Source organism: Vipera berus, assembly GCF_964194415.1.
Source record: "Vipera berus genome assembly, chromosome: 10".
Lineage (NCBI taxonomy): Eukaryota > Metazoa > Chordata > Lepidosauria > Squamata > Viperidae > Vipera > Vipera berus.
Genome location: NC_138213.1, coordinates 2,052,492 through 2,076,137, shown reverse-complemented (window position 1 = coordinate 2,076,137; position 23,646 = coordinate 2,052,492). Strand labels below are relative to the sequence as shown.

Below are 23,646 nucleotides of genomic sequence, written 5' to 3'. Positions count from 1 at the left end.
AAAACAAAGCACAAAAAGTCCCATCCATTCGCCATTTATCTAAGTGAGGTCACTGCTTAGCAGAAAGGCCTGGCCAGGGTTTAGGCAGAGGCGAGGGGAAGCTGGCTGGCTGAGAGCCAAATCTTCTTTGTGCAGAAACATATGCTGCCTCTCTGGAAAAGAGCTTCAGCCATCCAAGTGGGCTTGTCAGGGAAGGGGTGGACTGAACTCTACCAGTTGCCCTCGCCTGCCGGGACCCAGCCTCTGCCTCTCTGCCCTCGTTACACCCGTGACTGCTAAACAAGGCACTCTTCCAGTTCTGCTCAGGTCAATGCATTTGAACTACAGCTGGGAGTGAAAGCTGCATAAGCAGGAAGAGTGGAGGACTGGAGAGAGAAGAAGATTCAAGAGACAGCTGTTCTCTTCCAGCTGCTGGAGGAGAAGAATATGTTGGGAGCCATGGTGTCTCTTCAATCCAACCTAAACAGTTCCCTCTTTGAATGCCACCTTGTCAACGTTGAGTCTTTGGATGCAACCGCAACTCTACGTAGACACAAGAAGGCTGGACATGCTGAGGTTCAGAACAGCCAAATGTCTCTTCCACTTTCCCCTTTGTGTTATGTACACTCATTGTTTCTAACACTGATGATGTTCCCTAGTTGGGTCATGAAACATCTGCAAGAAAACAACCAAGCTCAGAAAGTACCAAGGATCCCACAGTCGTCGTCCTCCTCCTCTTCCTCCCCACAAACCCCACTCCCTTCTAACACTGAGGATGATCCCAAGTTGGGTTATGAAACGTCTGCAAGAAAACAAACACAAAAGAAACCGAAAGCTCTGCTAGCTGGGGAATTCTGGGAGTTGAAGTCCACAGATCTTCCAGCTGCCAAGGTTGAGCAACATTGCTTCTAACAATGTAATCCTGCTGGAACGTATATTGATAGTCAGAGCTTCTGACTCTCCCCACTGAGCATAAATCGACCAGCTTCTCTGGAAAGCCAGCGGCTCCTACTCCCTTACCTCCCGTCCCCAGGTTCCTCCCCCTCGCAAGCTCCCAACAACCCATAAATGGCTCAAGAAGCATTACTTATCAGTGCTCAGCCAGCCGCCTGTGGCTTCCATAATTACCTCTGCTTTCATCTCCAGCTCTTCACAGGCACCCAGCTCCGAGTTTGTGACTTTGGTGCTTTGTAATTACCAGTTAATAGCTCCGATGAATTCTCGGCTGCCAACCCGCTTTCCCCTCTTCAAGTGCCAAATCCTGCCCCCTCTTTCCCCCCCTGACAGCCCCCTTTGGGATAATTATACCTCGGGAAGCAGAGCTCAGCAGGATACAAGCCCCCTCCTCCAATTCAGCTGTAGGTCCAAATCCCGTAATCACCCCTTCTGGGTAATTTTTTATTACTAGGGGAAAAAGATGTTTGTGCACAAGGACAGCCCAGGAATTCTGGTGCCCACAAAGGTGCATCTTTAGCATTCCTTGGGAACAAGCCTAGCCTGGAGGTGGGGGGCATGTGTGGGGGGAATGGGAAGCGTTAGTTCCCATCCTTTTTGACTGCCTAGGTACCCAGAGCACAGCACACGATGTTCCTTCACTTTGCTTAGCCCCACAAGATGGCCCTCCTCTCTGTAGCGAAAGCAGCTTGCAAGGGGACACAAGCTTCCTATCACGGCTCAGCAGGACTACTGCAATCCCTCTGAATGGGGCTGCCTCTACATACAGGTGGTCCTCCAGTTGCAACCAATCGTTTGGTGACTGTTTGAAATTACAGCACTGGGAAAAGTGACTCACCTTATTGTGTGGCATCCCCACGGTCACGTGATCAAAATTTAGGCTCTTGGCAACTGACGTGTATTTGCAACAGTGGAAACATCCCAGGGTGGATGTGGCTGCCATTTGAGAGCCCATCCCTTCCAACCTCGCGACAGCACAGTCAAAGGGTGATTTGCTTAAGATTGCACAATTCACTGAACAACTGCAGTGATTTCCTTAACAACCAGGGCAGAAAAGGTCTTAAAATTAGGTGCAACTCACTTAAACTGGCTTAGCAATGGAAGATCTGTTCACAATTGTGCTTGTAAGTCAAAGATTGCCTGTCCCACTCAAAACGTGCAGCGATTAAAAAATGCGGTGGCCTATATGTTAACGGGCACCATGCATCACAAATACACTACAGCTGTCCCAAGAGGTTTTCAGGTAAGATTGAAAGGGCTGGTTGAAAGCGTTGACCTCCAAAACTTGGTATTATGATACATCCAACCATAATTGATCCTTCCAATACAAACAACCTGGAAAATATGGTGCATAGTCCCTCACTTCTGTGACTCTAGCAGGACTGAGACTAGGAGAAGCTACTTCTCCATCAGGTTCCAGGTGCTATGGAAGAACATTCTCAGCCTCAACGGTGACGGCCTTCAGAAGCAGGTCAAGACAAGTGTCTCCTGAGGGCTTTTGAAATTTAATTAGGCGATGACCCCATCATATTAAGTTTTTGTAGGCTGCTCCCATTTTACACTGAATATTGATTGTTTCGATTATTTGTTTATTGTACCGTGGAGGTTTTATTGTTACGCGATACAAGCTTATGCTCTAATTTTGTGCACTGCTGAGAGCTTCATGACTAGTGACAGCCTAAGCAACTAATACATACATTTGTCTCCAGGTTTTTTCCAATTCTGGATGGTAAATCTCCATATCACCCAAGTGCTCAGCTCAAGGAGAGCCATCCTCCAGGCATGGGGGAGAAAGAAGGGTGGAGATAGAAGATGAGCACCACTAAAAAACTAAAAGCAATTCCAGGGATTTATGTAAGAGTGGAGGAAATCTGGGGTAGCCAACCTTACCGCTTTCCTTTCCCTGAATAGGTTCCATGACAATGAAGCAAGATGCTTCAATATGCATGATGCACACAAGCTGGAATGAGTAGACCCATCACTGCACATCATGGAGGATCATGAAATAGCAGCCCCCAACAACACCTTCTTTCCCCCTTCTTCTTCACCTTCTGAATTCCAAAGAAACCGTCTTTATGGTTGACCTGTTGGCCAACATGTCGACATTCATAAGAAGAGCCTTGTTGGATTACGCCCATCTTATTCTTACATTTAATTTCTCACATAGGCCAATTGTGGAACTCTTGACAGATGGAGATGGGAAATATAGTCCTCTCTCATCACTGTTTGCCTTCCGCTGGTACCTGAATCACACGACCAGCCACAGACAACACAGAGGGTTCACGGTAGACGTATACTCCATAACGCTTATTCAATCCCCATTTAAACCCATCCATGTTAACTGTCACATAAACCACAATAATGAGCTCTACAGGTTAATTATGTGCCGTGGAAAGATGTACCTTCTTCAAGATTTAATCCTTTTCTTCTCTATGCAATGTCTGTTTCTTCATCGGTTCACCCTAGGAATAGGTTATGTAACCTCTGCTCTCCATCTTAAGCAATAGAAGTTTTCTAGAAAAACATAGTTCCATGCTTTGGGTGAGGAACCTCAACTGTCGGAGGCTGGCTTTCTCCACCCATGAATAGGCTCAAGCCCTATTTTGCTATCTCCCTCCAAGGCCTGCCAAACCAGCTTGGTGGCTTTCCTTCCTACTCATTCAGAGTTTGTCCTAAGGACAGGAGCTTCTAAATCTGCTTCTAGCTGACAGGGTTTCGTCATCTGCTTGTTGAAATTCCTGACTTTTCTGATGCCACAGGCTGCTGTACTGCCGCTGTGGTACAGAACAACATACATGAAGCTTTTCCAACCAGACAAATCAAGAAAGCACATTCCTTCGCTGCTGCAGAGCTGTCCAGGTTTATTATGAGTTGCGTGGACCACAAGAGCATTGATTTACCACAGGATGACCACTGGAAGTATTTCTATCAACTTGGGGTTCGATCAGTGGTGGGTAGTGGGAAACTCACACACATAACCTTCTCAAGCTTTAGAAATTAAGCCTGCGTTGGGCAAAACATCCGACTCCCTGCTTCTATTATTCCTTGTATCACCCAAGGGGAGGCTAGGTCTCTTTTTTTCCTCAGCTCCTCATCAAAACGTGAATGTCTTCACACTGAAAAGACTACCTAAATTCTCACAACATGACATGACTTAGTTCTGGAAATACATAGCTGCATAGGCATATATTCTTCCAAATAAAGTAATGAACTTCAGAACTACACAGAGCGTTTCATCAACCATAGGGTTGAATATGAACACGAATAAGGCCTACAGAAGTCAATCAACTCCACTGACACAATCCTGAAACCCTCCGACTGCCAGACATTCCAAATCCTTCTCTGTTTTCACGATACAGTTTCTTAAGTTGAGTTGTAAAGTCTATGCAAAGCTCTTAAGGTCCACCCAACCAGCCATCTCATAATTCCAGTTAAGTGAGTGACGTGCCTTGTGTACAAAATGAAGAATGTCAAGTAGGTCAATAGGCTCAAGCCTGTGTTTTCCACCATGCCAGCCAGCCACCCACAAGAGCCCCAGCAGAGTTCAAGATATTCTCACAGGTGACAGCTATCCAAAAGCTGCTTTGAAAGAGGGCAGCTTTGCTCAGAAATAAGGTGGATAAGCCTCCGGTAATCCCTGACACCCATTGTTCTTCGACCACCGTTATGTTGGTTCTTGTGCTCTACTCGGGACCAGCTCAGATCTTGCCTAGCTAAAACCCCACATGACGGCCCTAGTGGAGAGCTGATTCTTCTCCCTTCTTCTCAGTCAAGGAGGTCCAAGAAGGGACACTGCCCATCTAAGTCCATCTAAGCTGCTGGACAGGTGGGTCTGGATTTCTCCAGGTTTTGACAGGTATTGCCAAGAAATATTTCTCTTGCCCTCACCCCCGTGCTGACTTTTTTGTCACAGGGAATTCCACCATCATCTCTGCCCCCATGTTTGCCATCTCAAGAGTGTCCACTCGCTGCATGGAGCCTTCTACCAGCAGGGATGGAGTTACAGCACACCACGGTCTCCTCCCTCTGGTCCCTGTCTGCAATATCTAAAAATGGAGGAGTTACCCAGAGGGAGCAAGCTTTCCCATAATCCTGGAAGGTGTTGCTTGGGATAAAAACCCCACAAGTTCCCCAGCAGTTGCTCAATGTCCAAAATAACCAGCGGAACTTCAGCAAGTCTGTCTTCAGCTCCCTCATCATGGGGGGCTTTTGCTTTGAAGAACCTCTCAAGGCCTTCAAGGTCTTGTACATTCCTGGAGTCAAGCATCAGTAGGATTGTGTTAGGGCTATTACAACACACTTATTCCAAGGTCCAGTGGCCAGGGAGCTATTCCATTTCTGTCCTGCTGGCTCTGATAACATTGACCTCCTTCTCGTCAGGCAATATGATGCCAACCACCCAGAGAATCTCTACTGGATCCAGATGACTGCTCTCTTCCAAGTCTTGCCAGTGATGCTTGCTAGAGGGGACCTTACAAATGAGCTCCCCACAATCCAGCCTTAATTGTTCTGAGCTGCTTGCAAAACCAGTGGAGATATTTGTGGAGCATGTAAATGGACCTGCAGAACAAGCCTAGCTGGTTGCCGCAGAAGGCAACTCCACAATCCCTGGAGCTGAAGGATTCAGCTCTGAAAGGTTGGTTTCCTCCAGTGAACTTGTGTTTATCGTATACAACCGTCAAAGTGGACAGCTATGAAACAGCACAATGAAGCCACAATTTATGGTGCTAGCAATGCCTGTTCTACCTTCCCCCTCTATGGAAGGAGGCCTTAAAACCAGCCAGATCAGTTGGCCACTGAAGCTTCTGAACAGCACCTGAGTAGATCCTTCAGACCACTCTTTCTCAGCCTTAGCAACTTTAAGGTAAGTGGACTTCAACTCCCCAAGTGTGGCTGGGGAACTCTGGGAGTTGAAGTCCACCTATCTTAAAGCAGCCAAGTTTGAGAAACAACACTCCACCGCCTTCTCCGAAGCATTTATACATTTCAACTGCTCCTCAACGTTTCCAGCCCAACAGACGCAGCTGCTTCATTAAACTGGTCACAACTGACTTGCAAACAGATGCATTTCCAGGAAAACCACAACCCATCCATCATCTTTTTATTGTGACGTGCGGAGCCCCTCGCACTCCCACCCCCAACATGCATGCGCACACAGAGCAAGGCTCTGTTCTGGAACTTTTTCTACAGCATGAAAATTTTTGCTGATTATATCAGGGAAATTTGCAGAGCTTTGACACCTGCCCTTCCGCTCTCCTTCCCTCTGCCAACACCTTTGTGTGGAGCACAACCCACACCACTCGCCCCGGATACAACCCAAGATGCCACTGGCTGCATCTTTCTCCACAAAACACAGTTAAAAAACAGGTAGCCACGTAAAACCTAAATGTCAAAACCAGCTCACCTTTCTAACCAGCTTCAGCACATCCGATTGAGTGGCATAGATTTCACTCCCAGCCTCGTCTCTTTGCCCTGCCCTGCCCTCCGCCTGGAGCCCAGCCAAACCCTCCTAACATCTGTTGCCAGAGCCAGACTGACATCAGTGGTGACGACGATTTTCTGCCTATACAGAGAGTGCTTTTTTCCTCGACTTTGAGAAGGAAGGAAGCAAGCAGCTTCCTTGATTTACAGCAGTGTTTTTTTCAAACTTGGCCCCTTCAAGTCCCAGAATCCCTCAGCCAGCATGCTTCAAGATGAATGGACTTCAACTTCCAGAATGCTGCAGTCAGCATGGCTGGCTGGGGGATTCTGGGAGTTGAAGTCCCACCCATCTTAAAGGGGCTGAGGTTGAGAAACACTGATCGAAAGCATCGTATGACACTTCTCCTGTTGGCATCTGGTTACCCCTTAGTAAAATTTAGTAGCCAGCCCCCCCCCCACCAAAAAAGGAGGTCAGCAAGAGAAGTTGACTCCCAGAAAACTGGGAGTGTGTGTGTGTGTGTGTGTGTGTGAAATCATCCTGAAACTCACCTTTGCAAAGGGAAGCACCCCAAATATGAAAAATTCCTTGTCTTGCTTCGGTGTTTGCATCCACTGCAAGAGCAAACCAGCCAACAGAGACGGGGAGGGAGTCCCCCTTTGTGTCCCCTGCCCCCCAAAACCATCTGTTGGTGCCGAAAGCCCCACCCTCGGTGCCAGTACAGTTCTTCTACCCCTTTCTCTCCCGTTCTGTTCCTTCCTGCATCGACAGTCCTGGGGGGGGGGGGAAACCCACACCAAACCAGAGCTGGGTGCTGCCTTTCAGCAAACAAACCAGCTGGCTGCCTTTCTGTTTTGTGTGTGTGTGTGTGTTTTTAAAGCACACCTCCTTTCTGGCTGGCTGCCCGCTGTCAAACAGCTGCCCCACAGGCAGACATCCAACTGATGAAACCTGCGCCGCACGGAGGTGCTAGGTGGGGAGAAGAGACTCCGCCTGCTGCAGCCCAACGGGAACCTGGTGGTTGCCGTCAGCACCTTGCAATTTTGCTGAGTGCCTCGGATGACCCTCTGGAGTCAGACTGCCTGTCTCCTCGAATGCAACCCTGCAGTTTTGGCTCTGCAGCAAAGCAACGCATGGAAGAGCGCAGAAGGCGGCTGGTGTGTGTGTGTGTGTGTGTGTGTGTGTGTGTGTGTGTGGACTCACCGAGCTGGGCTAGCAGGGCTGGCGCACCTAGCAGGGATTCTGGGAGTTGGAAGTCCACAAGTCATAAAGGTGTCATATTTGCCCACCCCTGCTTTAGAGTCAAAGGTTCCCTGCGTCTTGCCCAGCTCTTGTAATATGCAAACAAGGGCAGGGCAAGGAGATTACAAAATAAACCTTGGAAAAGCTTAAATTCGGAGCTTTCTTTCTCTCTCTCTCTCTCTCTCTCTCTCTCTCTCTCTCTCTCTCTCTCTCTCTCTGTCTCTCTCTCTGTCTCTCTGTCTCTCTGTCTCTGTCTCTCTCTCTCTCTGTCTCTCTCTCTCTCTGTCTCTCTCTCTCTCCTGAGCCCGTGATGCCGAAGCAACGTTCCCTGAAAAGCTGGCCGTGCCCAGCTAGCACCTGGCTCGCTGGGTATCGCTTTGCCTGATGCAGGTGTGTCTCTCCAACGGCCTCTGAGAATCCTGAGCGAGCATGTTTGTCAGCACTTGCCAGGCTTCACCACGCTGGCAGGCACTGCCCACACCTTTGATTTCGCGCCTGGCAGGGAACCAGGCGCTGGGAAGCTGCCATCTCCTCTTCCCTCCCTGGCTTTATGGCAAGGGGAGACGCCCCAGGGCAAGAAGTGAAACCTGCCTGCCTGCTCTTGGGTGACAGGGGAGGGCACTTGTCAGTTGCGGGGAGGGGGGGAGAGTGGGAATGAGAGCTTGCAGGCTGTCAAGGCAGGGGAGAGTGGGCGGGAGAGAAGAGCGCCTCTCTGCACGCCTTCGCGCTCAGCCGCCGCTCGGCTTCAGAGACAACAAGGCATCGTTCTGACGTTCAGCATCATCCCCCTTGGGAAGGGTGCGATTGGAGGAAAGACACTTTGATTTCTCCAGGGAACCTGTGTGTGTGTGTGTGTGTGTCTGTCTGTCTGTCTGTCTGTCTGTCTCTCTGTCTCTGTGTATACACACCTTAAAGGTCCTTTAGAAAGGCAAGAATATGGGGGAGGGAGGAAGGAAGGAAGGAAGGAGGCAGAGGACAGGGAGGGAGGAAAGAAAGGAGGGAAGCAGGGAGGAAGGAAGGAAGGGAGGAAAGAAGGAAGGAAAGGGAGGAAGCCATTTTTATATTCCAGAGAGCATTTCTCAACCTCAGCAGCTTTAAGGTATGTGGATTTCAACTCCAAGTTGACGTCCACCCATCTTCAGGTCTGGGGAATTCTGGGAGTTGAAGTCCACCCATCTTAATGTTGCCAAGGTTGGGAAACACTATTCTCCTGATTCAAGCACGATGTCTCTCAGTTGCCACAACCTCAAAATAGCATCAGGGTGTAAGGACACAATGTTCCTCTCCAGACACAAACGTTTCTGTTCTGAAGACATCTGCTCAGCTTTGGCTCACTGGTGGAAGCACAACAAAAAGCTGTAAGGACCCCTCCCACAATTGCCGGCAACCCTGTGGCTCTGATGAAAGTTGTTTTGTTTAGCCCAGATTACCCTAGGAAGATCCCTCATTGGGACGAGATCTGTCCAGCTGTCCAGAATTGGGCGCAACCAAGACACTGGAATTGCACAGATCTCAATAGGAGATCTTTAGCATTAAATGCAAAACCTTGGAAATGGTAAGAGGAACTCCCCCAGCCTCGTGCATAGTGAATTCACCAAGGTGGAGTCTCTGTGTGATTTGACAAACTCCTTCTCGCTTTCTCTCCAGCTGGGCTAAATTGCTATTTATGAGATAAGCTATCAGCTCATTTGCCTGCTGTCTCAATTGTTTATATGTCTATTCTCCTCTCCCAGCCTCTCAGATCTTGGAATCCTGCTCCCCTCCCATTGCCCACAAATTAACAAGCCAGTTGTGAAAGGAGAGATAGGACAACACCTACCTCTCCTTTCACAACGGGCTTGTTAATTGTGGGCAAAGCCATCGATAAAGCTTTTGTCTGCATTTCTGTTTGGAAGGCCATCATCCAAGCTTGACCGCCTGGCCTAGAAGCTCAGAGGCTAACATCTGGATCTGGAATACAGAACACCGAACAGGGTCTGGAAGCCACAGTGTGGTTGCTACACCCAACGTCTCTAAACCCACAAATCATTCAGGTCTGGGGATCCTGTTGGATAAGTTCTCCTTTCTACAGGTTTTAATTCTTTAGTCCAAATCATTTTGATGCTCTTACAGTGGAGAACGGGCCACCTCACCTAGTCTAAGTGGATGGAATAGAGAGGCAGCATTACTTCTAGCCACCACTAGAAGGCAGCAGCTGGCCAGCTGTTGATCTGGTCAGCCCACAGGAGAACCCCTGGTCCTCCTCCAAAGATGGCTGAACTCCTTCTCCCAGGAGCCCCATGGAGCCGGCCCAATGAAGAAGAAATGCTGGGAGATGTTGTGCAGCCATCCCTGGAGTGCTACTGGTTCCCCATTCAAGGAAAGATCTCTCTCCCACAGGAAGCCCCCCCCCATTCTGGTGGGCTGGACAGTGTTTTCCTTCTGGCCCCATAATTCAGCATGGTGACCCCTCATCCCCTACAGGGCCTGAGCTGTGGACGCTTCCAGGCAAGGCTTGTTGCAAATCTGGTTGAGAGTTCAGTGGGAACTGGGACAGCTAGATCCTTCTGCAAAGATCCCCTGGCAGGAGACACGGAAAGGAAGAGCTCTTTGGGATGGCACAGCTGATGCCACTCAAGGCTGCCTTTTGACTCGCATCTCGCAAAGCAGGAGAAGGCAGCAACTCACTGCATCACACACTGCAAGGTCATCGGCACCTCCACGTAAACAGGAAAGCATCCGCACAACCGCAGAGAAAGCCTTGGATAGCGTCAAGTGGCAACCCCCTTTAAAAATGAAAACAGGAAGACAGGAGGACCGAGCTTGCCAATTGGGAGAGGGTGTGGAGAGCATCCTTGGATGGTGAGGTAGCATGGGTCTTCTTGGGGGGTGGGGGGAGCTGCAAACACATGCACACACACCCGTTCAAGGGCTGACTTCTCCTGAGATGCTAAGCCGTAAATCGTGATTTCCAAAGCACTAAAGGTAGTCCTCGTTTGACAACTGTCCTGTCTAGCAATTGCCCAAAGTTATGGCAGCTTTATGACCAGTCTTCCCACTTATGACCATTGCAAAGCTTCCAAATCTCAATTATGTGACAGGACAATTAGCTTCCAATACCCACAATCAAGAGAGAACTCTGCGGTAAAATTGCAAGCCGCCATCATGTCTTCCTTAGTGACGGCCTCACTTAGCAAGGGAGTTGTTGGTCCCAACCATGTTTGCTGAGCGAGGACTGTCTGCATTCATACCACTTGTTAAGCCAACTCCAAACAAAGCCACAGGATTTTGCCCTGAGGAAATGGGAGCCTTAACATCAAGTTAAGGACATCATGTCAGGGCTGTAATACAGCGACACACACACCCCTGGCTGTTTGCCCCCCCCCCAAGATCTTATCATCAGCCAGTCTGAATTCAGGATGTTCCCAGTTTGCTTCTAAGGATTAAGATGTTCAAACAAAGCAAGCTTTGCAGGTAGACTGATCCGCGTGAATCCGATTCCCCTTGCCAGGAATTATCAAGCAACCGAGAAGAATATTCCTAAGTAGGTCCGGATGATGTGCACCCCACTGTTAAATCCTGACCCACAACCAGCCAGCCGCCAAAAATCCAACCAAGCCTTCTTCTCCAGCGACTGCAAGGGACGGACGCTGCCACCCTCCCAGGTGCTCCTGTTGCTGGCACCACTTCTGTTCCGTCTGGGCTTATTTCTCTGGGGGAGGGTCTGCGCCACCTGGCCTCTGGATGTCCCGACAGCGGCCCCCCTCCCACCCCAGCCCCTCTCCCAGGCTCATAAAAGATGGGGGTCAGGCTCTCTGAGCACCTGGCATCTGAAGGATGCAGCAATTACCAGGCGGAGGAGACAGGTGCACCGAGAGATTTATAGGCGCTCCCGAGAAGCGGCAGGCAAGGTAAATGTGCTTGGAGTGGAGGGGGGGAGGAGGCCATAAATCAGGAGGACTCCAGCACCGACAGGCTGGTGCAGCTGGCGAAGCCTCGGCCCCTCCAGGAGTTCACACCTGGCCCCCCCAGAGGGCTTGCCAAGAGACCTTGAGCACATCTGAGTTCAGCACTGGCCTTTAAAACCCCCGGCTAGCTCGCCTCGGTGGCAGCGTGCGGGCCCCTGTAAAAGCCGTGAATAATAGACAAGCATCCTTCAGGAATCGGCTGCCATTGAACTCAACCCATGCCACCCACCACCTGCTCCGAACGCGGCTATTTTGAGCTCACAGGAGCGAAAGCAGCGGAACTAATAATATATTACCCAATGCAACGGGGAGAGATTCTCTTTCTGGCTGCCAGCAAATGGAGCAGAAGAAAAGCAGAAAGCAAGACGCAGAGCGTGGATTTTGCCTGCCACGCTTCTCAGGGCTGGGATGGGAATTGGGGGGAGGGGGGGAGAAAGACAGGGACCAGCAGAGAGAAAGGAAGCTGAGCCTGGAGTATGGGAAAGGGCTGGCATGGGGAGAAATGAAAAGAGAGCAGAAGAGGAAGATGACCATCTATCAATGGTCAAGGGCCCTTCATCTGCCATACGGGAGGATGCATTTCGAGGGAAATGGATTATTTTTGGAACAAGAGATGGTGGGGCTTAGAACTTCCCCAAAGAAAAATAATCCCCAAACCTGAGATGTGTATTAGCACAAGAACCCTACCTTTAAGAAGACAATCTACATTAGCAGAATAACAAGAGTTAAAAGGGACCTTGGAGGTCTTCTGGTCCAGCTCCTACTGGAGCAGGAGACCCTAGGGTATTTCAGACAAATGATTGTCCAGTCTCTCCTTAAAAACCTCCAATGATAGAGCACCCACAACTTCTGACAACTTCAGTCGATGGAAGAAAGGCTCTACAACACGTTCCACTGTTGAATTGTTCTAACTGTCAGGCAATTTCTCCTTAGTTCTAGCTTGGTTCTCTCCTTGATTAGTTTCCAATCCACTGTTTCTCGTCCTGCCTTCTGGTGCTTCAGAGAATAGGTTGACACACACACACCCTTCTCTGTGGTAGCCCCTCAGATATTGGAAGGCTGCAATCATGTCACCCTTAGTCCTTCTTTTCACTGGACTAGACATACTGAATTCCTGCACCTGCTCTTCTTATGTTTTGGCCTCCTCTCCCCTAATCATCTTTGTTGCTCTTCTCTGTACTTTTTCTAGAGTCTCAGCATCTTTTTTTACATTAACTATGATCTACCTCAGGAGTTATCGAAGCCAAGGTCAACACCCTCACACCTTGATGAAGATCGCAAGCCACGCTAACATAGTTTACCACTGGCAGAATACAGCCATAATACTGTGAAGCACAGATATAACAGGCTCCACAGGTTACTTCTGTCCCACACTTTAAACAGGAGATTAATGCACGGCCAAGACTTGAAGGCCTCTAGAATATGACAGTTAAGGTGTGCAGGCTTGAACACGAGCAGCACTGAGGATCCACGATTCTCTGAAAAACATGGTAGCCAGAGGTGATGGATCCTTTCTGATAGATTGTGATGGATTAGGAGGTGCAACCAGGTGGTGCAACACCTGGGAATATACGTGCCATGAGGTCTTATGAAACTGGGTAGCCACCTACACCTGAGCAGTCCCAGGCACAATACAATAAAATTAAGATGGAGAGATTGCACACCTACCCGTTTTGCCGTTGAGTTCTCTGCAGACTTCTGTGTTCCTAGGCAAGCTCTTGTAAAGCCATTTCTGTCCCACAACTGTGTCTGTCCTTAGGGGTGGTTGTGAAGTATGGAATCTACTAGATAAAGGAGTAAAAAAGGGCTGTCTTCTGTCTCTCACCAGCTTGTTCTGAAAGATGTGCCTCTGGCCTGCCATTTAGCTCAAGGACTTCTTCGCAGAGAAGAATCTTCACCCAACAGAAGCTCCACAGACTAAACCACGAAGCAGCCTAACTAGCTCCAGATCTCCCTAAGTTGGTTTACCCGCTCCAAAGCTTCAACACCTGGCCATCAAAACATTTTGAATCACCTCCTGGAATCTCTCCCTCTCTCTTCCCCCAACTCTGCCCATTGAAGCAGGAAGAAAGGATTACATCAGTCCTGTAGATGAGTTTGAACTGGACTTGCGTGGGTGAAATTAGGCAGGAATACCACCTGGTTGCAACAACCCTGATATTTATTATGGCCGGGATGGCGATGATGGAAAGAAGGTGGCTCTCGCCAAGCTGATTACATCATTTCAGACTCTTGCTTCAAAGATCCAAAGGATATCAGCAGCATGGTTCATTAGCAGATTAATTAGGCGACTGCCTGGAGCCCAGAGATCACATCTCCCCTGATCATGTTCGTCCGAGGAAACTTGGCTGACATGTCCAAGCCAGGGCAAAGAGATGCCCCACAGAAGCTGGCAGAAGATCTGAGGGCTCTCAGGCCGGACAAGTTAGCAAATCGTCACCCCTTCCAGACCTCCCCTTCTAAAACCCCTATCCTCTGCAAGTCCCCCCACATCTCGCAGCTACAAGCCCAGGGCTACGTTCAGAACCTGGGAGCCACTGAAAGTTTCTCCAGGCAACCAGAACAGATACTCAAGCTATAAAGAAAAGCTTGGAAGATGCAACCTCCCTCCCTCCAAGCCTCCTGCAAAGTCTCCCTGCTCTTTTCAAATGGAGGCAGCTGAGAACGTGCTTGGAAGTTCCCACCACAAAATGTTTCTTGTTTCAGCCCCCTCCCCGTCCCCAATCATTTATAGCTAATAGGCAAAACACAGCACTGATGATGTTACCTAGTTGGGTCATGAAATGTCTGCAGGAAAGCCACCAAGCTTAGAGAGCACCAAGGACCCCACAGTCTTTCCTTCCTTCCTTCCTTCCTTCCTTCCTTCCTTCCTTCCTCTTCCTCCTTGCACTGATGATGTTACCTAGTTGGGTCATGAAATGTCTGCAGGAAAGCCACCAAGCTTAGAGAGCACCAAGGACCCCGCAGTCTTTCCTTCCTTCCTTCCTTCCTTCCTTCCTTCCTTCCTTCCTTCCTTCCTTCCTTCCTTCCTCTTCCTCCTTGCACTGATGATGTTACCTAGTTGGGTCATGAAATGTCTGCAGGAAAGCCACCAAGCTTAGAGAGCACCAAGGACCCCGCAGTCTTTCCTTCCTTCCTTCCTTCCTTCCTTCCTTCCTTCCTTCCTTCCTTCCTTCCTTCCTTCCTTCCTTCCTCTTCCTCCTTGCACTGATGATGTTACCTAGTTGGGTCATGAAATGTCTGCAGGAAAGCCACCAAGCTTAGAGAGCACCAAGGACCCCGCAGTCCTCCTCCTCCTCCTCCTCGCAAACCCCCTCCCTTCTAGCACTGATGATGTTACCTAGTTGGGTAATGGAAGTTCTGCAAAAAGGCAACCAAACTCAGAGAGCACCAAGAATCCCATAAAACGCAGTCTGTTTGCAAGGGATCAACTTATCTGCCTCCTGGCTTTGAGTCTACTCTAGAGAATTGAGATTTTAAAGGGGGTTATTCAGGATCTCTGGCTTGAAAGGACACAACAGTTCCCCAGGGCCTTGGCTAGAGGCTGGGAGCAGAGTGATTCCCAATGGAATGGTTCTTTTCTCCTCTTTGATCCAACCCTTACAAGGGCATGGAGGAAAAAAAACATTCCTGCAGTAATCTCCCTCTTTAGGCAGCCTTTCAATTAGACAAACTATCAGAGCAGCTTTAATTGACTGTTCCTAAGAAGCCTCCTCATCAGAGATTAACCCAGGATTTCAGCCGGCGGAGAGCTAAGATGCAGCCAACGGCCTTTCTCATCACTTCACTTCCGTAAGGCTTCCCCAAGTGTCTCCTGGTCTGGATGTAGCAAAGAGCAGATTGTTCTGAGCTTCCACTGACTTGCTTGGGGGTCCTGGACGAGGCTGATTTGGCATTTGCAATCGATAAATAAGAAATCAAAACAGGAAGGCCCTCACAGAGCCAGCGCTGCCTCCTGAAATGAAACCAACCATCTTCTTTAACAATCCTGGCCATGGGCTACTCACTCCAAGCTCCCAAGACAAGCGGTTGTACTGTCCATCTTAGGTACCTGTCATCCCATGCAAGGAAGGAGCTCTAAGTATCCAACTTTAACGAACATCTGCAGAATCCCCAAGGAAATCTAAGTTGGGTCCATGCAAGTCACTGACCTGGCCTGGACTCCTCGGAGGAAAACAACAACTGTTGTCCTGCTAAGGCTCCAGGAAGAAAGAACGACCTGACTGAAGAGCCCACAGTAAATAAACTCCGTCTTGGGCAAACATTATTAGCTGGTGGAAGAAACAGAATTGTCAAACCAGTTCTTGATGGAAAGTACCTAGGACGGCCTTCAACGTAGCAATTGCGCTGCTGTTTCTATCCAGCTGGACGCCTCTTCTACGCCTCTACTTTTCTCCTGCCAAAACCTGACTGGGAGGCCTAGAACGTGCTGGACTAATAAAACAGGGGATCGTGTATGGAGGATGCACCTTGGAACTTCCATGGTTGTAGGGGGCAAAAAACAACAACCCTATCCTGATTTTTAACTCTACTTCTCCCAAGCTGGTTTTTGCAGGAAGAACTGCTGAGGACTTCCTACGGGGCTAAGAAGAATTTGGAACTCCTGGCTTAAGAACTGAGATTGCTGCCTTGCCCGCCCTGTTGCTCCCTATGGGAGCTGGTGGGGAGAAGATTCTTCAGGCACCCCAGGTTACCTGTAGATAGAGGGAATCCTCGACTTACAACAGTGCATATAGTGACTGTTCAAAGTTACAATGGGGCTGAAAAAAGGGACTTATGACCATTTTTCACACCTATGAACATAGTTGCATCCCCAGTCGTGTGATTTACATTCGAATGCTTGACAACTGACTCACATTTACATTGGAATGCTAGACAACTGATTCATATTTATGATGGTTGCTGTGTCCCGGAGTCAGGTGATCCCCTTTTGCGACCTTCTAACAAGCAAAAATCAATGGGGAAGCCGGGATTCGCGTAACAAGCGTGTCACTCGTTTAAGAACGGAAAGTATATTCACGTAACAAGTGTGGCGAGAAAAGTCATCAAATGGGCCAACGCTCACTTAACACGTTCCTCACTTAACAACTTGAACTTTGGGCTCAGTTGTGGTCGTAAGGTGAGAACTGGCTGGACTCCTTCAGTAGGCTTCCTGCCAGTTTCAAGAAGCCGCATTGAGATTTCTCCACTCTCCCCACCACAAGCTGGCGTCTCCTGCCTTTGCCGTGCCACTCGCTTAGCCCACACAATTTTCACAGGCTCTGTCACCAATCACCCGGCTGTGGATCACTGATCTGCTAAATGACGACAAGCCGGTTTAATAAGGGTTTTTATTCTGAGAGCAACCCGGAAAAATGAGAGTCAGGCAGAATGCCCGTGTTTGGCAAGCAATTTGCAGAGGGCGCGAGGGCAGCAAGGGGGATGTCTCCATCGCTCCCTGCTCTGAGCCCTCCGTATGCATCAAGGAGCATCAAGGAGCATCAAGGAGCAGCGGGCAAGTAGCACGTTGGGGCAGAATTATCCCGACGGCTTTTCGGAGATGGTTTTAGTTCAAGGTTCCTGTCCCGAGCAGAGAAGTGAACCTCACCTCTTCCTCCTTGAAGATTCTACCTGGGCATTTCAATGATTCATCACTGTCTTCTTAAGGACCCAGGTGCTCGTGCGTTTAAAAGGGGCAGGTGGGGCCATTTCAATCCTATTTAGACTGCACATGTTTATAACGGGAAGAAGGAATAACCTTGAGGAACAGAAGGAAAAGCCACAACCCAGACATTGGTCTGATAAAAGGAATCTGAGTCCAGGGCAGAAACGTAATAGGAGAACGCGTGCAATATCTGTAGCTCAGGTGTAGGATGAGGGTGGGGAATCGTTCTCCAAGCTTGTGGGTTGCTTTCTGAATGTAGGAATTTTGGACCCATCACAAGACCTTCACCAGATGTGACCCACACTGACCCATCACAAGACCAATCACAAGATCCTCACCTGAACTATCACAAGACCCATCACAAAACCCTCACCTGATGTGACCCACACCTGACTCATCACGAGAACTCACCTGATGTGACCCTCCCATCACAAGACCTACTGACCACACAAAACCGTTATTAGCAAAATAATGCCAACACTGGCTTTCCCTAAATTCCACTGAAGACGTTACTTAGGCTGGTAATGAAACGTTGGGAAACCAACCCACAAAGCTCGGAGAATGAACCTCCACACCATCTGAGACAGGACCTTCCCTAGGACTCATGGCCTTCTGAATCTCAGTCCCAGCCCACCTCTCCAAGCTCCTTGTGCATCTCACCTCACAACCACGCCGGTTTTGAGGGACTTGGGCTTCCTGGCCCTTTCTCTACATTGGAGACGCCAACAAAAGATCTTGGTTTCGTGCAAACATCTGCAGTAATAAATTTTAAAAAGTAGGCGGGGGAGAGAGAGGAGAGATGAGGAAAGCCAAAAAAATGCAGACTGATCTGAAAAAAAAAAGAGCAAGAAATTTCGAGAGGCACGAAAAGAGAATGTGTTCTCTGCTTTGGAGAAAGGCACTTGCAAATTCAGCTGGACTGGTTGAAACATTCCTCCCCACCTGCCCTTAACTCTTGACCCACATGTCCTTCTGGTCTGGCCAGGGCTCCACTTTCAGCAAAGTCAACTCATTGTGAACTCTGTCTTGCTTTCTTGTGGTGGCCAAAGAGACACCATTGGATGGACTCAGGAAGGAAGGAAGAGAGAACGCGTGTGAACGTTCAGGCCACCTGGGAGAGATTAAAAGTTTCCTGGAGGCAGGAGTACCACCTGTAAAGCTCTCTGCAGACCAAGATCTTAAATGATGGGGGACTTGAGCTCAGAAAGGACCCAGGGAGATTTGCAGAAATATTAAAACTCCCCCTGTGATGACAAGATCAGCCCCTTCCCTTTAAAATGCACAGACATGCAACCCCACAAAGGAAGCCTCCTCTTAAAAGCAAACCACAAAGCACTTCCAAAGTCAGTTTCTTGGAAGCCCCCTCCCCCCAGAGAGATTTCTTCCTTGGCTAGAGCTCTTTGGGGGTGGGAATGACCAGGTGAGCTAACTTTCCCCCCTCCAGATAATTGTCATCCCCCCCCCATTTCACCACACGCATAATCACAATATCTGGCCCTATGGATCTTCCAGTGGTGCAGAACTAATGGGAAGACCCCCCCCAGGGCTACACATTTCCCTCCCAGCGCAGCAGCTTCCCTGCACTCCCCCTCCCACTCACCCTTTTATGCAAAGAAGTCAAATTTCTCATTCTGATGCAATAAGCCGGCTCAGTTAATAAATGGCTAATGCATCTGTGAAGGATGCATGGATGGGAAACAGCCATGCACAGAAGAGAGAGAGAGAAAGAGAGAGAGAGACTGGGCAGGGATCCAGGCTCCGTCATTCCCATCCACGCCCCCCCAACCCCCCCCATTGCCCCCTTTGCAGATAAGAAAGGGGAGGGGCCATCCGAGGCCCATTGTTCTAATTGAAAGGGAGGGGGGGGACTTGCCCAGCAGATGGCAGGTATAACAAAGCAGCTTGCTGTGGCCAAACCAATTATTTATCTAATTATGATTTACCACTTAACCACATGATCTTTCCGCAGAGTTGTGGGCAATTAAAACCGGGGTGATTATGTGGATTATGTAAATCAGGCTGGAGCTCTAACGAATAAAATTGGAGATTAGACATTCACCCAGGCTTTAGCTGGCAAAGCGGATGAAAAGGGAAGAGGGGGGGGGGCGAAGGAAGGGGCAGGAAAGAGCAAAGGCAGGGGACCCAGGGTGGGGTGGGGGTGGGGATTCGGCGGGGGGGGGGGTCGGTCGGTTCTGTCGAGGGCTGCCTCAAGGGAAGGGCACAATCAAGTCAAAACTCCAGGAGGCGTACGCTCTGGCGCCTTTTCGCAAAAGCCTTCTGCAAGCTCAGAAGCAATGCGCCTCCCGCCTCTGTCTGACTTAACCGGGGCTTGGAGAGGTTCAGAGAGATGTTAACCCCCCAGGAGGTCTTTGAGCAGGCCATCTGTTGAGGTCTGAGCTGTCCACCCCTCCTGTTCGGACTTGCACATCCTTTAGAGAAGTCTCTCACAGCCTCCCCCAAGCCGCTCTTGTGTTGGCTGGCAAACCCACAGGGCCATCAGGAGAGCACTGAGCCTCCTTCTCCTTGCTTCTGTGCCCTCCTTGTCTCTTCCTCTGGTTACTCCCCGTGACCCTGGATCCTCTCCATCCAGGGTTTGAGCCATCCAAGATAGGCTCTGTGCAAGCCTGGACACGTGTCCAGCACAGATTTTAAAAATGCATGGACAGGACAGCAGGGAGTACCCCCAGGACCTGGTCAGAGCACCCCAGTCTGGAATGCTTACCCCATCTCTGCACAGCCAGCCATGGCTGGCTGGTGTCATGATGGGCAGGAACGGTGAGAATGCCAGACCAACAGGATGGACATCTACAAGGCACCCATTGGGGGTGGAGAGGCTGTGCCAGGCGACAGCCAAACCTCTGCCTACTGAACGACAATCGGGAGCCCAGCTGGAAGAGGCAGAAAAATGGAGGGCAGGTGCACACTTATAAGTGCAAACACACCTACGTGCAATGGTGGGGCTTTGACCAAGGAAGAAGCAGCTTCTGTGCTGGTAACTCATCTGCAAAACAGAGGTACAGATAGCACTCCTGTTGGCCCAGAAAGCCCTGGATTGTCCTGAAATCACTAAGGGGACATGAAAGAAACGGGAGATAGCATCTGCCCCATGGCAGACATGGGTGTCTTCTCTCCCATCCCCACATCTTTGCCTCCCGGCCTCTTTGGCTGCATCGGGAAGCTCTCGCTCAAATTCCCGGTCCCCACCAAGCGCTTATTGAGAAGGGTGGGGTGTGTGGTTAAAGGCGCCTGGCAGACTGCGTTGACTGCCTGAGTTGATAGGAGATTTATGTGTCACGGGAAGAGGGGGGGGAAACGGGAGTATTAACGATAACGCTTCCTGTCTTAGCAAAGGTCAGCGGCAATCTCTATCAATCTCACCAACAGAGGGTGAACAGGGCGCTGGGAGGTGCAGTTAATCGCCTGGTTTGGGAAGGGAGAGGAGGAGGAGCTGGTCAGCCAAGATGCAACGGAAGAATCCAGAGAATCTGAACAGCTTGCTCCTGTTTCGGGACACCTACGGAGGTGGGGTAAAGAGCTGATCAGAGAAGGACCCCACAACAGAGGAACATCCTCAAGTCCCTTGGACTGAACTGCAACACTTATTTTACAGCCCGCCTGCCCAACAGAGCCTCGCATTCGGCCCATCGTATTTTCCGCCCGTAGCGGCTGGGAAGGATGGGAGTTGCATTCCAATCTACCTGATGGGCCTGGCTCTTCAAACCCTGAAGCAAAAAGGGAGGCTGTTCCCAAATTTGGAGTGCCACGTTCATAGAAATTCAGGACGCGAGTCACAGCGCTGGGGGTGATAATGGTGTCTGTCTGTCGAGGGGCTAAAATCTTTCTCTGTCTACGCAAAGCAGTTTTGCTACCGTGCCACCGTCCTTCTCTAGAGGGATGTGGGAATGGCAAGAAGGAACGTCGGCTTGTCCTTAGGAAGGAGGAAGGAATGAGCAAAGATTTAAGGGAGAGGAAAGATTGTTCAGTCTTGTGAATGACCAAAGCGTAAGAAAGGAATTCTAAATAACCCCGCCTTGATTTTGCTTGGTATAATCAACTTGTTTGAGCTGTGGTGCTGGAAAAGTCTCCTGCATATTCCTTGGACAGCAAAGGTGACGAACAAGCAAGTCCCGGAGTGTGTAACACCAGGCATGTCACTAGAAGGCAAGATCACAAAACTGCGTCTCACTTAATTTGGCCACCGGGTCATTGGGTGTGTGTGTTTGTGTGTGAATTCACTGGAGAAAGCAATTGTGCTTGGAAAAGTTAGCGGTAAAAGGAAACCAGGCCCTCAAAGAACAGAATCAGAATACAGCTGGAAGGGACCTTGGAGGTCTTCTAGTCCAGCCCCCTGCTCAAGCAGGAGACCCTATACCATTTCAGACAAGTGGCTGTCCAGTCTCTTCTTAAAAACACGGTGGCTGGACACCAACGAAGCTGACGCCAGCCAGAGCAGAGAACCACTCAAAGAAGATGTGGAGAGACCACAGAAATGCCAAGAATCAGACATGGCTGAATGAAATCATAAAATGGAGCACGGGAAACAGAGCCTTGGTGGAGCAGTGGGCTAATGCCTCCTTAAGTAACACCAGCTGCCTGCAATTAGTGCGGGTTCGAGTCCCACCAGGCTCAAGGTTGACTCAGCCTTCCTCCTTCTGAGGTAGGTAAAATGAGGACCCAGATTGTTGGGGGCAATTAAGCTGACTTTGTAATAATGCCGCTTGGGGTGTGTGTGTGAAAGCCCTAATAAGCAGGCATATACATAGAATGAAGGCTACTGCTAAGCTTGTAAGCCGCCCTGAGTCTTCGGAGAAGGGCGGGATATAAATGGAATTAAAAAATAAATAAATAAATAAACTCGGACATGCTTCTGAGGCTCTCTTATTCTACCCCCCACGGCAGTCGAGAGCATTCCTAGCCTATTTGCCATGCCTGTTTCTTGAGTGGACCTCCCTTGCAAGCCTGACGCACCGCCCTGCAGGGTAGGCTCAAGCGGGAAACCGGGTTAAGATCCAGAACGGTGCAGACTGGATGCCTCTTGGCAGAATCCGTTTCCTCCTTGCTCCCCTGAGACAGTGCAAACTCAGGTACCAACTCAGGTGTAACATTTTTACCCAAAGATGGGACAGAAGGCCTGAAAGTATGAAACTTTGGTTCAGGCTACAGCAGAGCTCTTAAGGCCTAAGCCTAAGCAGGAATGATAAAGCGACTTTTCCCCCCGCTTTTGCTCTGAGGAAACTTTGAGTCATCAACACCACTTTTCTGGAGAATTAATTCCAGAATCCAGTTGTGTTTTCAGTTCCTGCCTCTGGCTCTTTGTTGTTGCTCAGATAGAACAGCTGTGCGCAGGTGGTCCTCGTTTAGTGACCGTGCAAAGTTGCAATGGCACTGGAAAATGTGACTGATGGCCATTTTTTGCACATATGACCATTGAAGCAGCCCCATGGTCATTCAGACACTGGGCAAGTGACTCATATTTATGACGGTCGCAGTGTCCTGGGTCACGTGATCCCCTTTTTCAGCCTTCTGACCAGCCAAGTGAATGGGGAAACCAGATTGACTTAACAACCGTGTTCCTAACTTAAGAACTGCAGTGATTCACTTAACAACTGTGGCAAGAAAGGGCGTAAAATGGAGCACAGCTCCCTTATCAATTGTGCCACTTAGCAACGGAAAAACTGGGGTCGTAAATTGAGGGCCGCCTAATTAACTAATTTCTGAGCGCTGCTTTCAGCTGCAGTCAGCGTTTGAGATAAGGTTTCCAAGACAGCCCGTTGCAGTGGGAACCTCACCCAGCGTCTACTGAAAATAAAATAAAATAAATGAGGGAAACCAGGGTGATAGAACAAGGGACCTGCCAGAAAAAAAAACAAAGGCCCAGGTTCAAACAAAATTCCTCCACTGCTTCTCTTCCCAAGTCCGCTACAGACCCATGTGCATGAAACGCAACGTGCTCGCGCACCGCCCATCAGTTGCAACAGAATGTATTTTATGAGTTATGCAGATGGCGTGGTGTAGGCCAGTGGGAAGGTTTTACCTAGGGATAAGAAATTAACTCTGGCAAATAGCAAATTTATTGCATGTATTTTCATCTTCTTAATACCAGCGCCATCTGCTAACAATCGCCGCCCCGCATTAGGAGGGAAGAGTTTTGTGTGTTTAATACGGGCACATGTGCAAACATGTGTTGCTTGCGGTTCCCAGAAAGAGAGGTGACCAAGATCTTGCCAGACTGATCCAGCACCTTGCACCCAGGTCGTGACGCAAATCAAGTTACCTGCCTGTCTAGAGAGCACGGCCGTCTCCAACCTGGCAGCCTCCGGAGCTACTGGACCTGAACAGATAAGTCCTTGTCTTACGATCACAATTGGGCCCAAAATTTCTGTGGCTAAGCGAGGCAGTTGTCCAGTGAGTTTTGCCCCATCTGAAGACCTTTCTGGCCATAGTTGTTAAATGAATCACTG

The 23,646-nt window shown here is 49.4% G+C and overlaps 1 protein-coding gene across 5 annotated transcripts in view; it reads right to left on the bottom strand.

The window, feature by feature from the left end:
* GSE1 (Gse1 coiled-coil protein) overlaps positions 1–23,646 on the bottom strand; it is a 175,333-nt gene that overhangs the window by 42,098 nt on the left and 109,589 nt on the right. Inside the window, exon 1 of one of the 5 annotated variants that reach the window (XM_081336128.1) lies at positions 6,904–7,083. The exons of the other annotated variants lie outside the window; for them this stretch is intronic. The gene's annotated coding sequence lies outside the window, so the exon portion shown is untranslated. Of the gene's footprint in view, positions 1–6,903; positions 7,084–23,646 lie in introns of those variants that run through there. 5 annotated transcript variants of the gene reach the window in all.